We start from the raw sequence: 10,458 nt of genomic DNA on the forward strand, positions 1-10,458 counted from the left end.
GGAACTATCCATGGCCAGGGCACAGAGACAACCACCTAAAGTTCCTCCCAAATGGATTGAGAATGCTCAATCTAAGAGAACAGAAGGATTGGGCTTTAACCATAAAAATAGTCATAAGAAGAAGTATGTGGATCTTCCTAGTGTAAAAGTATGCTTCTCATGTGGAAGTGGAAGTCACATAAGTACTGAGTGTTCCAAGATGAAGGAACAGGATCAAAGAAACATAAATTATGTAAAACAAAAATGGGTTAAGAAGTCTGAAGTTATAGTTGAAAAGGAACTCGAGGAAACCCGAGTTCCTGTAACTAACCTTTGATCTCTTTACAGATTCTAGTGAAGGGGAACAGCTCGTGGTATCTCGACAGCGGGTGTTCCAAACACATGACAGGAGACAAATCTAAATTCCTCTCACTAGAAGCCTACAATGGAGGAACTGTGACCTTTGGAGACAACATGAAAGGAGAAATTATTGGAATTGGAAAAGTTGGAAGGTCAAGTTCCTACGCCATTGAAAATGTATTTTTAGTCGAGGGTTTGATGCACAGTCTACTAAGCATCTCTCAATTCTGTGACAAAGGAAACTCTGTAAGTTTTACTTCTGAAAACTGTCAAATCATAAACAATAACACTGGGAAGGTTATTTTGGAAGGAACTCGTAAAGGGAACACATATTCTGTGGATCTCAATACGGTTCCCAGGAACAATCTAACCTGCCTCAGTGCCTTTGAAGAAAATTCCCTACTATGGCACAGGAGGTTTGGACATGCTAGTTTCTCGCTGCTTGACAAACTAAGATCAAAAGAACTGGTTCGAGGACTCCCCTCAATCAAGTTCCTAACTGATAAAGTGTGTGATGCATGTGCAAAAGGCAAGCATGTCCGAAGTTCCTTTAAATCTAAGAAATTGGTAAGCACCACAAAACCATTGGAACTCATCCATATGGACTTATGTGGACCAATGAGAATTCAAAGCAGAAGTGGGAAAAAATATGTATTAGTTATTGTTGATGATTACTCTCGCTTTACTTGGGTCATATTTCTAACAAGCAAGGATGAAACGTTTGATGAGTTTGTTACATTTTCAAAGAAAATCCAGAAAACCACAGGTCACCAACTGATCCATATAAGATCAGATCATGGAACAGAATTTGAAAACTACAAATTCGATGAATACTGCAAGGAACAAGGTATGGACCACAATTTCTCAGCTCCCAGAACTCCACAACAAAATGGAGTTGTTGAGAGGAAAAATAGAACCCTAGAGGACATGGCAAGAACCATGCTAATAGCCAGTTCCTTGCCTAGGAACTTCTGGGCTGAAGCAGTCAATACTGCTTGTTACATTATAAATAGAGTTATGATTCGAGCAATCCTAAACAAAACCCCCTATGAGCTACTAAAAGGTATAAAACCCAACATCTCTTACTTTAGAGCCTTTGGGAGCAAATGTTTTGTCCACAACAATGGAAAAAGGAACTTGGGGAAGTTTGATGAAAGAAGCGACGAGGCAGTGTTCCTAGGATATGCCTTAAATAGCAAGGCTTATAGAGTTTATAACAAAAGATCTATGTGTGTTGAGGAAAGTGTACATATAATATTTGATGAATCTAACAAAACTGACATAGTACAGGAACAAGAATTTTTCGAGATTGGTTTATCTCGTGCTGCAGAAAATGATGAGGAGTTCCAAATAAGCAAACACACAGCAAGAGGAACTGCTCAACAAAATCAAGAAGTTCCCGTACTAGAGGAACAAGCAGAAAACCAAGAAGATCCAGAAACAACACCAGAGGAACCCCAACAGGGAACTCAGGTCATAGAAGGAACTGACGAAAATGCCACAACACCAGTAGCTCAATTTCAACCTAAACCTTGGAAGCATCTAAAGTCCCACCCAATGGAACTCATTGTGAGTGACATCAGAAAAGGAACTCAGACAAGGTCACAACTAAGGAACTTTTGCGCATTCCACGCGTTCCTCTCCATATTTGAGCCAAGAAATCACACTGAGGCTCTGGAAGATGCTGACTGGATCATTGCCATGCAAGAAGAATTAAATGAATTCAAAAGAAACAAGGTATGGCACTTGGAACCCAAACCAAAGCACCAGAAGGTGATAGGGCTAAAATGGGTGTTCCGGAACAAGAAAGATGAACATGCAACAATCATAAGGAACAAAGCAAGGTTAGTGGTCAAAGGTTATAATCAACAGGAAGGCATTGACTTTGAAGAAACATTTGCACCTGTTGCTAGATTAGAAGCCATTAGAATCTTAATTGCTTTTGCTGCTTTCATGGGTTTTAAACTTTATCAAATGGATGTTAAATGTGCTTTCTTAAACGGTTTCTTAGAGGAAGATGTTTATGTGGAACAGCCCCCTGGATTTGAAAATCCCGAATTTCCAAATCACATTTACAAATTAGATAAGGCTCTCTATGGACTAAAACAAGCCCCTAGATCTTGGTACGAGAGATTATCAAAGTTCCTCCTTCAAAATGATTTTAAAAGAGGTAGAATAGACAAAACCTTATTCTTAAAATCTAGAGGAACTGACTTGTTAGTAGTTCAAATTTATGTTGATGATATATTATTTGGAGCAACTAATGAAAATTTGTGCAAGGATTTTGCAAGCTTGATGAGCAGTGAATTTGAAATGAGTATGATGGGGGAACTCAACTTCTTCCTTGGTTTACAAATCAAGCAAACCGAGGAGGGAATCATGATACACCAACAAAAGTATGTGAAGGAACTCCTAAAGAAATATGAGCTAGAGTCAGCCAAAGTAAATCACACTCCCATGGGAACTGCTACCAGATTAGACACTGATCCAAATGGGAAAAGTGTGAATCAAACAAAATACAGAGGTATGATTGGATCTCTATTATATTTAACAGCCAGTAGACCTGACATTTCTTTTAGTGTAGGACTATGTGCAAGATTTCAATCAAATCCAAAGGAGTCCCATCTAACTGCGGTGAAAAGAATACTAAGATATCTCAAAGGAACTGATGACCTATGCCTTTACTATCCAAGAAGTGGATCCTTCGAGCTAAGAGGATATGCAGATGCTGATTATGCAGGTGACTTAGTGAATAGAAAAAGCACATCAGGTATGGTACAGTTCCTAGGTCCATGCATGGTTTCTTGGGGTTCCAAGAAACAGAATACTGTTGCTCTATCCACAGCTGAAGCTGAGTATGTAGCTGCTGCAGCTTGTTGCTCACAAATTCTATGGATAAAACAACAGTTAAGAGATTTTGGTATTATCTATGATTGTGTTCCTATCTATTGTGATAACACTAGTGCTATTTGTATTTCAAAAGATCCGGTTCATCATTCCCGAGTCAAACACATCCACATCAGACACCATTTCCTTAAAGATAATGTTGAGAAAGGTTTGATCAAATTAGACTTTTGCCAAACTGATCACCAAATTGCTGATATTTTAACTAAGCCTTTGAACAGAGAGAAACATGAGAAAATGAGAATGGAACTCGGAATGATCAAGCTAAGGTAATTGCCAAATTGGAGTTCCTCTAAGGCAAAAGCAAAAATCATGGTACATATAGACTATTACAAACACAAAATCTTGTGTGCAAACATAGTTGAAGCTTACCATCGTGGCAAATTCACTCACACTTCAAATGAGCAAGGTAAGCAGTTCCTTTCAAACTAGTTAAGTCAGAAATATGAAATTAAGCAAGTCAAAGTCAAACACAATTTTTTTTCATTTTCCTTTTATTTTTATCTATTTTTTTTAATTAAAAACCGAATACCCATATTCAAAGAATGTTTGGAACGGTTCCATTGGCAATAAATAGGAGAAACTCTTCACTTTCCACAATCAATCCATGCAACCCCCTTTCTCTCTCTCACACGCCTTCTCCACTGACATCACCTCTTCTTCCACCTATAAAATAAAAAACCTCAACCATGGTTCTCACAAGCAACAACACTGATCTCACATCCCTCAAACGAAAGAGAAACCCTTCATCTCCTGTTCCCATGGATACCTCACCCATTCAATCGCCAATTCCTCTTCGATCCCACAATCCAATGCTCGCAATCACTCAGGGGGAACAAACCAACACTGACATCGAAATGAAATCCCCAATCTCAAACCCTAGATCCTCCACAAGAAAATCCAAAAAACGACGAGTGGAAGCTTCTGGTGAAAACATCGAGGAAACAGAGGAGATTGCTCAAACTCAGGGGGAAGTAAAAGGGTCCAAGAAACTCACTGCAAAGGAAAACAATCTGGTCGAGGGGTTCGCAATCAACTCAACATGGTGTGAAGCCACGAAATTTAAAGAGTTGATGGAAATCCTTGAACAACAAAAGTGGGTAAGTCTCTTGAGTACCTATGCCAAATCCCCCTTAATTCCTGAAGCTATGAAAGAATTCTGCAAGAACTTTGCATGTGTTGATAATGTTTGCTCAAGTAAAGTGAATGGAACTCGCATCGAATTTGATGCCTCTTATCTGGAACAGCTGTTTGGTACACCCAATAGGGGTTTTGATATGTGGCTCAAAGGTCAAATCACAGTGACCATAGATAATGTAGATGAGAAAGATATAGTTGGTTCCATTGGAGGAGATTCTAAAGTATCCACCTCCACCTCACACAACTGCTTTTCACCTCTTCAAAAATTACTGTTTAATATTGTGTGGAGAGGTGTAGTTCCTCGAACTCAGAAAAGGAACATAGCAAGTCTGTTTGATGCATGTCTCATGTATTGTCTTGAAAGGAAAATTCCCATAAACTTTCCTGCAATCATGATCAAACACTTATCCACCTGTATCCCCAAATTCAAAATTCCATACTCCTCCCTTCTCACAGAAATCTTCAAAAGCTTCTCAGTTGACCTTAGCCCATACTTTGTGATTCCCTTAAAATCCACCCAAATCCTTCAACTTGAAATGCTCCATCTGTTAAATCTTAAAGTGGTTCAGGGTAAAGTCATTAGGGCTGGAAAGGAAGAGAAACAAGATGAGGAAGATCAGGAAGGAATGGCAGTTAAAGAAGAAGTGGAGGAAGAGGAGGAACTCGAACAAATAGAGGTCCCTTTACCTCGAGGGAACAGGAAGAGTGTAGGAAAAAGAAAGAGCATGAGGGTAGCAATGAAGGAGAACAAGAAAAGAGGGCCTGTCTTCATGGAAATAAATGAGGAAGGAGATGTCAAGGAGATGCCCATAGAGGAGGATGCTGTTCCCCTGAATCAAGAGGAACCGCCTGAAACTGTTAGGCCAAGAAAAAGGACACCCAGATCCTCCAAAAAGTCCAAAGCTCGTTGTGTTCCATCTGAACAGGAACATGTTCAAGATCATGGGGGTGCCTGGAACACAAAGGATGATCAGATATTGGAGCTAAAGGCAACAGTTGCTCGTCTGGTGGAACTACAGGAGGGAACAGATCACAGGATTAGCTCAATGCAGGCCCACATAGGTGCATTGGTTACAAGTGTCAAGACTCTCCAAAACGATCTTCACCACTACTCAGAACAAGCCAATGCAACTCGTGCCACAATCCTCACCAAGATCAACAATCTGGAATCTTTTGAGGAGACTGTGATAGAAGAAACTGCTGGTTCTGGTTCCCCATCCCAAGCCTAAATCACCCTATCCCATGTTTCTTTTATCTTTTGCCATGGAACAATTTTTTTTTGCTTTCGGTTTGTATAATTTTTAAACTTGGGTATTTGTTCCATCTTATTTTGACTTGCTTGGTTACACATATCTATGCTTTCTAGTCTTGATCATTACTGCTTGCTTTCAATTTATTGTATGAGTTAGTTTAATACTTTGAGGCTAGCTTAACTTGCCAAACGTTGATCGTGGGGCACTGTGTTTGGAATGGCTATATTTCGTGCTATGCTTTTTGTTGATGTCAACAGGGGGAAGTCATGGGTGCAAACCTCCAAGGCACACTCAATCCAGTTCCTGAATCAATCTCTCTGAATCTCTCTGTAAGCCAAGGGTGCTCCTCTTTCTTCTCTCTAATCTTTCTCTTTTGTTTTTCAATTTTTATGTTCTGTTTCACAATAGTCTGTATAAGTTCTTGTTTGTTTGTACTTACTCTCTTTGTAAAAAGTTTGCAAGTGTTGTCATCACCAAAAAGGGGGAATATTGTTGTTCCTATGTTTTGGTTGATGACACACACATATTGCAAACTTCCTGATTATGGTTGCTAAATGACTTTGAACAGGCATATGCCCAAGTTTCTATTAGGATAGGAACTTGAATAAACTGGTGAAGTTCCTGAGGTACACTTGGAACAGTCAATGGAGTTCCAGAGCTGGAAGTTGTATCTGTTCCAGTTTGAAGTCACAAGAGGAGCAACACAGTTACATATCAAGAGTTCCGAATATCCACAAGAACTATTACAGACTCATAGCCAAGAGTTCCTGTGTTAGCTAGAGAGGAACTCATCAATGTTCCTTGGCTGGAACGTCTGAAGCTTCTGAGTTGCAAGTTCCAGACAAAGGGAAGACATGAAGTCTAGGTAGTCCACTGTACTTAGAATTTTATGTAAATATTAATTATGCTAATGGTATATAGAGTACTCAAGGAACTTATGATTTAATTAGGCCATTTATTTTATTGGAAGCGATTTTTATGGAAAACATTTTCATAAATAAAAACAAGTTTTGCATATTTAATATAAAATAGATTTACGTTTTATTTTATTTAAACAAAACTTATTTTCCTAAAAATTCTCCTAAGTTTTTGTAGATAAATAAAATCTGTTTTAAAGAAACGTTTTAGGGTTTGATTGAGTCAAATCACCAACTGCTTCATGGCTGAACGTGGGAAGTGGTCTTCCCCTTGTTCCTCAAGTCAAGGGACGTGGAGACCAAAGTGCTGGCAGTTAGCAGTTGAGGTTTTGAAGGGAACTAACCCTAAGGATAAACACTATAAAAGGGAAATCGTTTTTGGTTTAAAGCACACAAACATTCTGAGAGTTTTTGCTTTCCTAAAAACGTTTTGTCTAAGATTTTCTAAAACAGTTTGTGTCCTAGTTAATTCAAAGTTCCTAAGTCTCTTATATACTCACAAAAGCAGTATTAATATCTAGGGTTATCCAAACACGAATTATATTTTGTATTAGTAAGGATAGAGTTATCCTGTTTAGACTTAGAGTTTAAGTCTGAGAGAGAGAAGTTAAGGAGTTGTAATCGAAGTAGATTACTGTGAGGAACACGAGTTTGAGAGGAACTTGTGTTGGAGAGATTATTGTAATCGAGGCATTACCATAATAAAAGAATTCTCTTCTTGATTAGTATCAAGAAGTTTTCACAATTGTTGCTATTGTCTTCTCTATTCTCAGTTTCTTGATTGTTTCTTAAGTTCCGCAAGAAACTTTATCAAAGTTCTAATTACAATTCACCCCCCCCCTCTTGTGCGTGTTCCTACTGGAATAACACTTTCTTCTATCTTAGCCCTTTCTACCAACAAAGCCAATAAATTGGCATCACAGGCTTGGTCATCCATCATTAGCTACATTTATGAGTCTTGCATCGAATTTTAAGCTAGATTGATCTAGTTCCTTTTCCTTCAATTGTGATGCATGTCAATGTAATAAAAGCCACAAGCTTCCCTTTAATAAATCTACCTTAATTTCTCATGCACCTCTTGAAATAGTTTACGCCGATTTATGGACTTCACCCGTTTACTCTCATGATAATTTCAAATACTATGTTGTGTTTGTTGATCATTTTACCAAGTACAATTGATTTTACCCTCTCAAAAACAAGTTAGACACAAATTAGCATTTATTAAATTCAAGGCCTTAGTTGAAAAATTATTTGAGAAATCCATTAAAATCCTATGCTCAGATAATGGAGGGGAATACGAAGATCTAGCCTCCTTCTTAACTATAGATGGACTATCTCATCTCACTTCTCCTCCTCACACACCCGAACACAATGGTTTTGCAGAACGACGTCATCGTCACATTGTAGAAATCGGGCTTTCACTCTTATCTCATGCTCATTTACCACTAACCTTTTAGTCTCATGCCTTCATCACAACATCTTACTTAATCAATAGACTCTCAACTCCTACTCTCTCAAACAAATCTCCCTATCATTGTTTATTTGGATATTTCCCCAATTACCTCAAACTAAGAAGTTTTGGGTGTTTGAGTTATCCTTCGCTCAAACCAGACACTAAACACAAGCTAGACCCTATATCAAAGCCTTGCATTTTTTTATTGGGTAATAGTTGTTGGCCCGCGCGCTATCGCGCGCGGTCCCCCAAGTTAGCAAAATAAAATTAACGAAATTATTTTAAATAAAAAATCTCAATTAGAGTTAGTTTATGTAATTTTTAGATTGTGTTTTTGTGAAGAAACATATTTCTTATAAGCTTATGGAGTTTTGGATTCTAATCCCTCCATCTTTTTTTATTCCTTAGTTCGGTATCATGCACGCGATTTGACGATTAACTAATGTGGATTGGGATTCATTTTTTTTTCTCATTTGAGCAATGCAAATTACGTTCATTTATAATGTTTTCACTTCTACCCAAAATATGGCATTGAAAAAAGTGAGAGAGATTAAATGTTCCAATGAATTTAATTGATCAAAATAACCACTTGGCACTTTTTTTGACAGAATATTAGGGATATTTATGTTATAATATAAAAAGAAATATTCCAAATGTAAAGATTAATAGAGAACACCCAAAATGGAAAACTTAAAAAATAAAAAGGAACGGGAGAATAATATTAAGATAGTTGTATTAAGTGCATGCGTGTTGTCTAAATGAGATAATATTTCCGTATTCACATAGTGCCTTAAAAGGTTTTGATACTAAGAATGTTTTGGATAGATCTCTAATCTAAGTATTGTTAATCACATGATCAATAATATGGATTAAACCGATAGTGAAAACCCAAAGTTTTTACAAAACATTTTAGGCTACCATGTAGTTTACATGTGACATAATCGATCATGACTCACGAGCAAGGAAAAAAGTTACTCATACGTGCTAGTATTGGTGCTAAATGGGATTCTTGTTTAGGACACTTTTTTCTATCGACATGAACCCGTGACATCGCCTGCCTTTGAGAGGAGCGTCCCACCCAAACCACATATATATTTGACAGGAACTGGATAACAGCCGGCTAACAAGCCTAAATTTTCTAAACGACAACTAAAACCTATAAGGAACCAATCAAGACTCCTAGCACTCAATTATCCCACCAAGATCATGTGCAGCAACATCAGTGACAGTAGAACCAAATCCCTTTGACTAGTCTCTGTCACCATGGATGACCAAAGTTGGCCAACCATCCATCCATCCTCAATTGTCTTGTGACCTGGTCGTATCCTTTTTTCGTTTCTACAAATATAAGCATTTTCTCCCATCCAGTATTTCTTTAAGTAGTGTAATTAACCTGGAAAAAAGATAGATCAGGAAAAACACATAAGACATTAATTTTTTTCGGGTTATTTGCAAACAACAGTTCAACTTGGTGTACTTCTACAAATCAGTCATGATTTCAATAACTTGGTGAATAGATTGATTAGCCTCCAGATCTTGCAATCCAATAACAACCTAGACACAATATGAATGAAGTGATCACTATCACACATATCTGGTAGCTTAAATAAATGAGTTTTTTTCAAAAAAAAGAGACATGGTTAAAAGCAGACATAATAAGCATTACGTAGAAATTACCTTGCCCATATTTCTTCCTCTTGCGGCCATGTAGCACTCCAGTACAAAGCCTGCCTATCGGGTCGAATTTATATATTGTAAAGGCATACATTATTACTAAGCACCTTACATCATGAATCAATAGTTATACAACCAAAAAACACTTCAAAAAAATCTTAAAAACCAAGAAACTTTAAGGGATACCTATAGTCTGATTGCGGCATAAACACATGCATTACAGGTTAAACAGCTAAGGTGATTATAAAGTTGTAATAGACTATTTTTGTGGATAGAAGTCAACATAAAAGATGTATATTCTCATTAAAAGTCTGGAAAATAGATTTGAGTGTAGTTTGATGCAATTTAATCATCAATCATGGTATTATAATCACGGACTTTGGACTGGGTTGAAAATCCCAAGTCTCAACCACAAGCTAAGGAAAGTAAATTACACTTGAACAGTCCATAATTTCTCTTTGTACCTCCTTTATTTACTGACTAACTTATTCCCTCCTCTAACTGATTTTCCTCTCGTTGCTACTCAAGCTACCTCTAATTGAGTTATAATGACAATTTCTATCGTGCCCTTCTCCTACAACCGACACATTACACAAATCTGATGCTAGCCATGCTACTCTGTAAAAACAAAGTTGAATCTTACAAAAAAAATCATAACAAATAATTTGTATTAGACTTTCCACAAAGGGAGTTATTAAAGTTCTTGGCTTTGAGGATATCTTAAAAACACTATAATCTACTTATAAGGTAGTAATTGTAGCAGGCTAATGGATATCAC

At 37.4% G+C, this 10,458-nt stretch overlaps 1 long non-coding RNA gene across 1 annotated transcript; it reads right to left on the bottom strand.

Annotated features, from left to right (window-relative positions):
• Positions 1 to 8,862: 8,862 nt before the first annotated feature.
• On the bottom strand, positions 8,863 to 10,115 carry LOC130462448 (uncharacterized). The gene is made up of 3 exons (XR_008922678.1): positions 9,684 to 10,115; positions 9,484 to 9,560; positions 8,863 to 9,399 (listed from the first exon to the last, which is right to left on the bottom strand). It is a non-coding gene; the product is annotated as an uncharacterized lncRNA (long non-coding RNA).
• Positions 10,116 to 10,458: the final 343 nt, after the last annotated feature.

The sequence above is a fragment of the Spinacia oleracea genome, chromosome 6 (assembly GCF_020520425.1).
Source record: "Spinacia oleracea cultivar Varoflay chromosome 6, BTI_SOV_V1, whole genome shotgun sequence".
Lineage (NCBI taxonomy): Eukaryota > Viridiplantae > Streptophyta > Magnoliopsida > Caryophyllales > Amaranthaceae > Spinacia > Spinacia oleracea.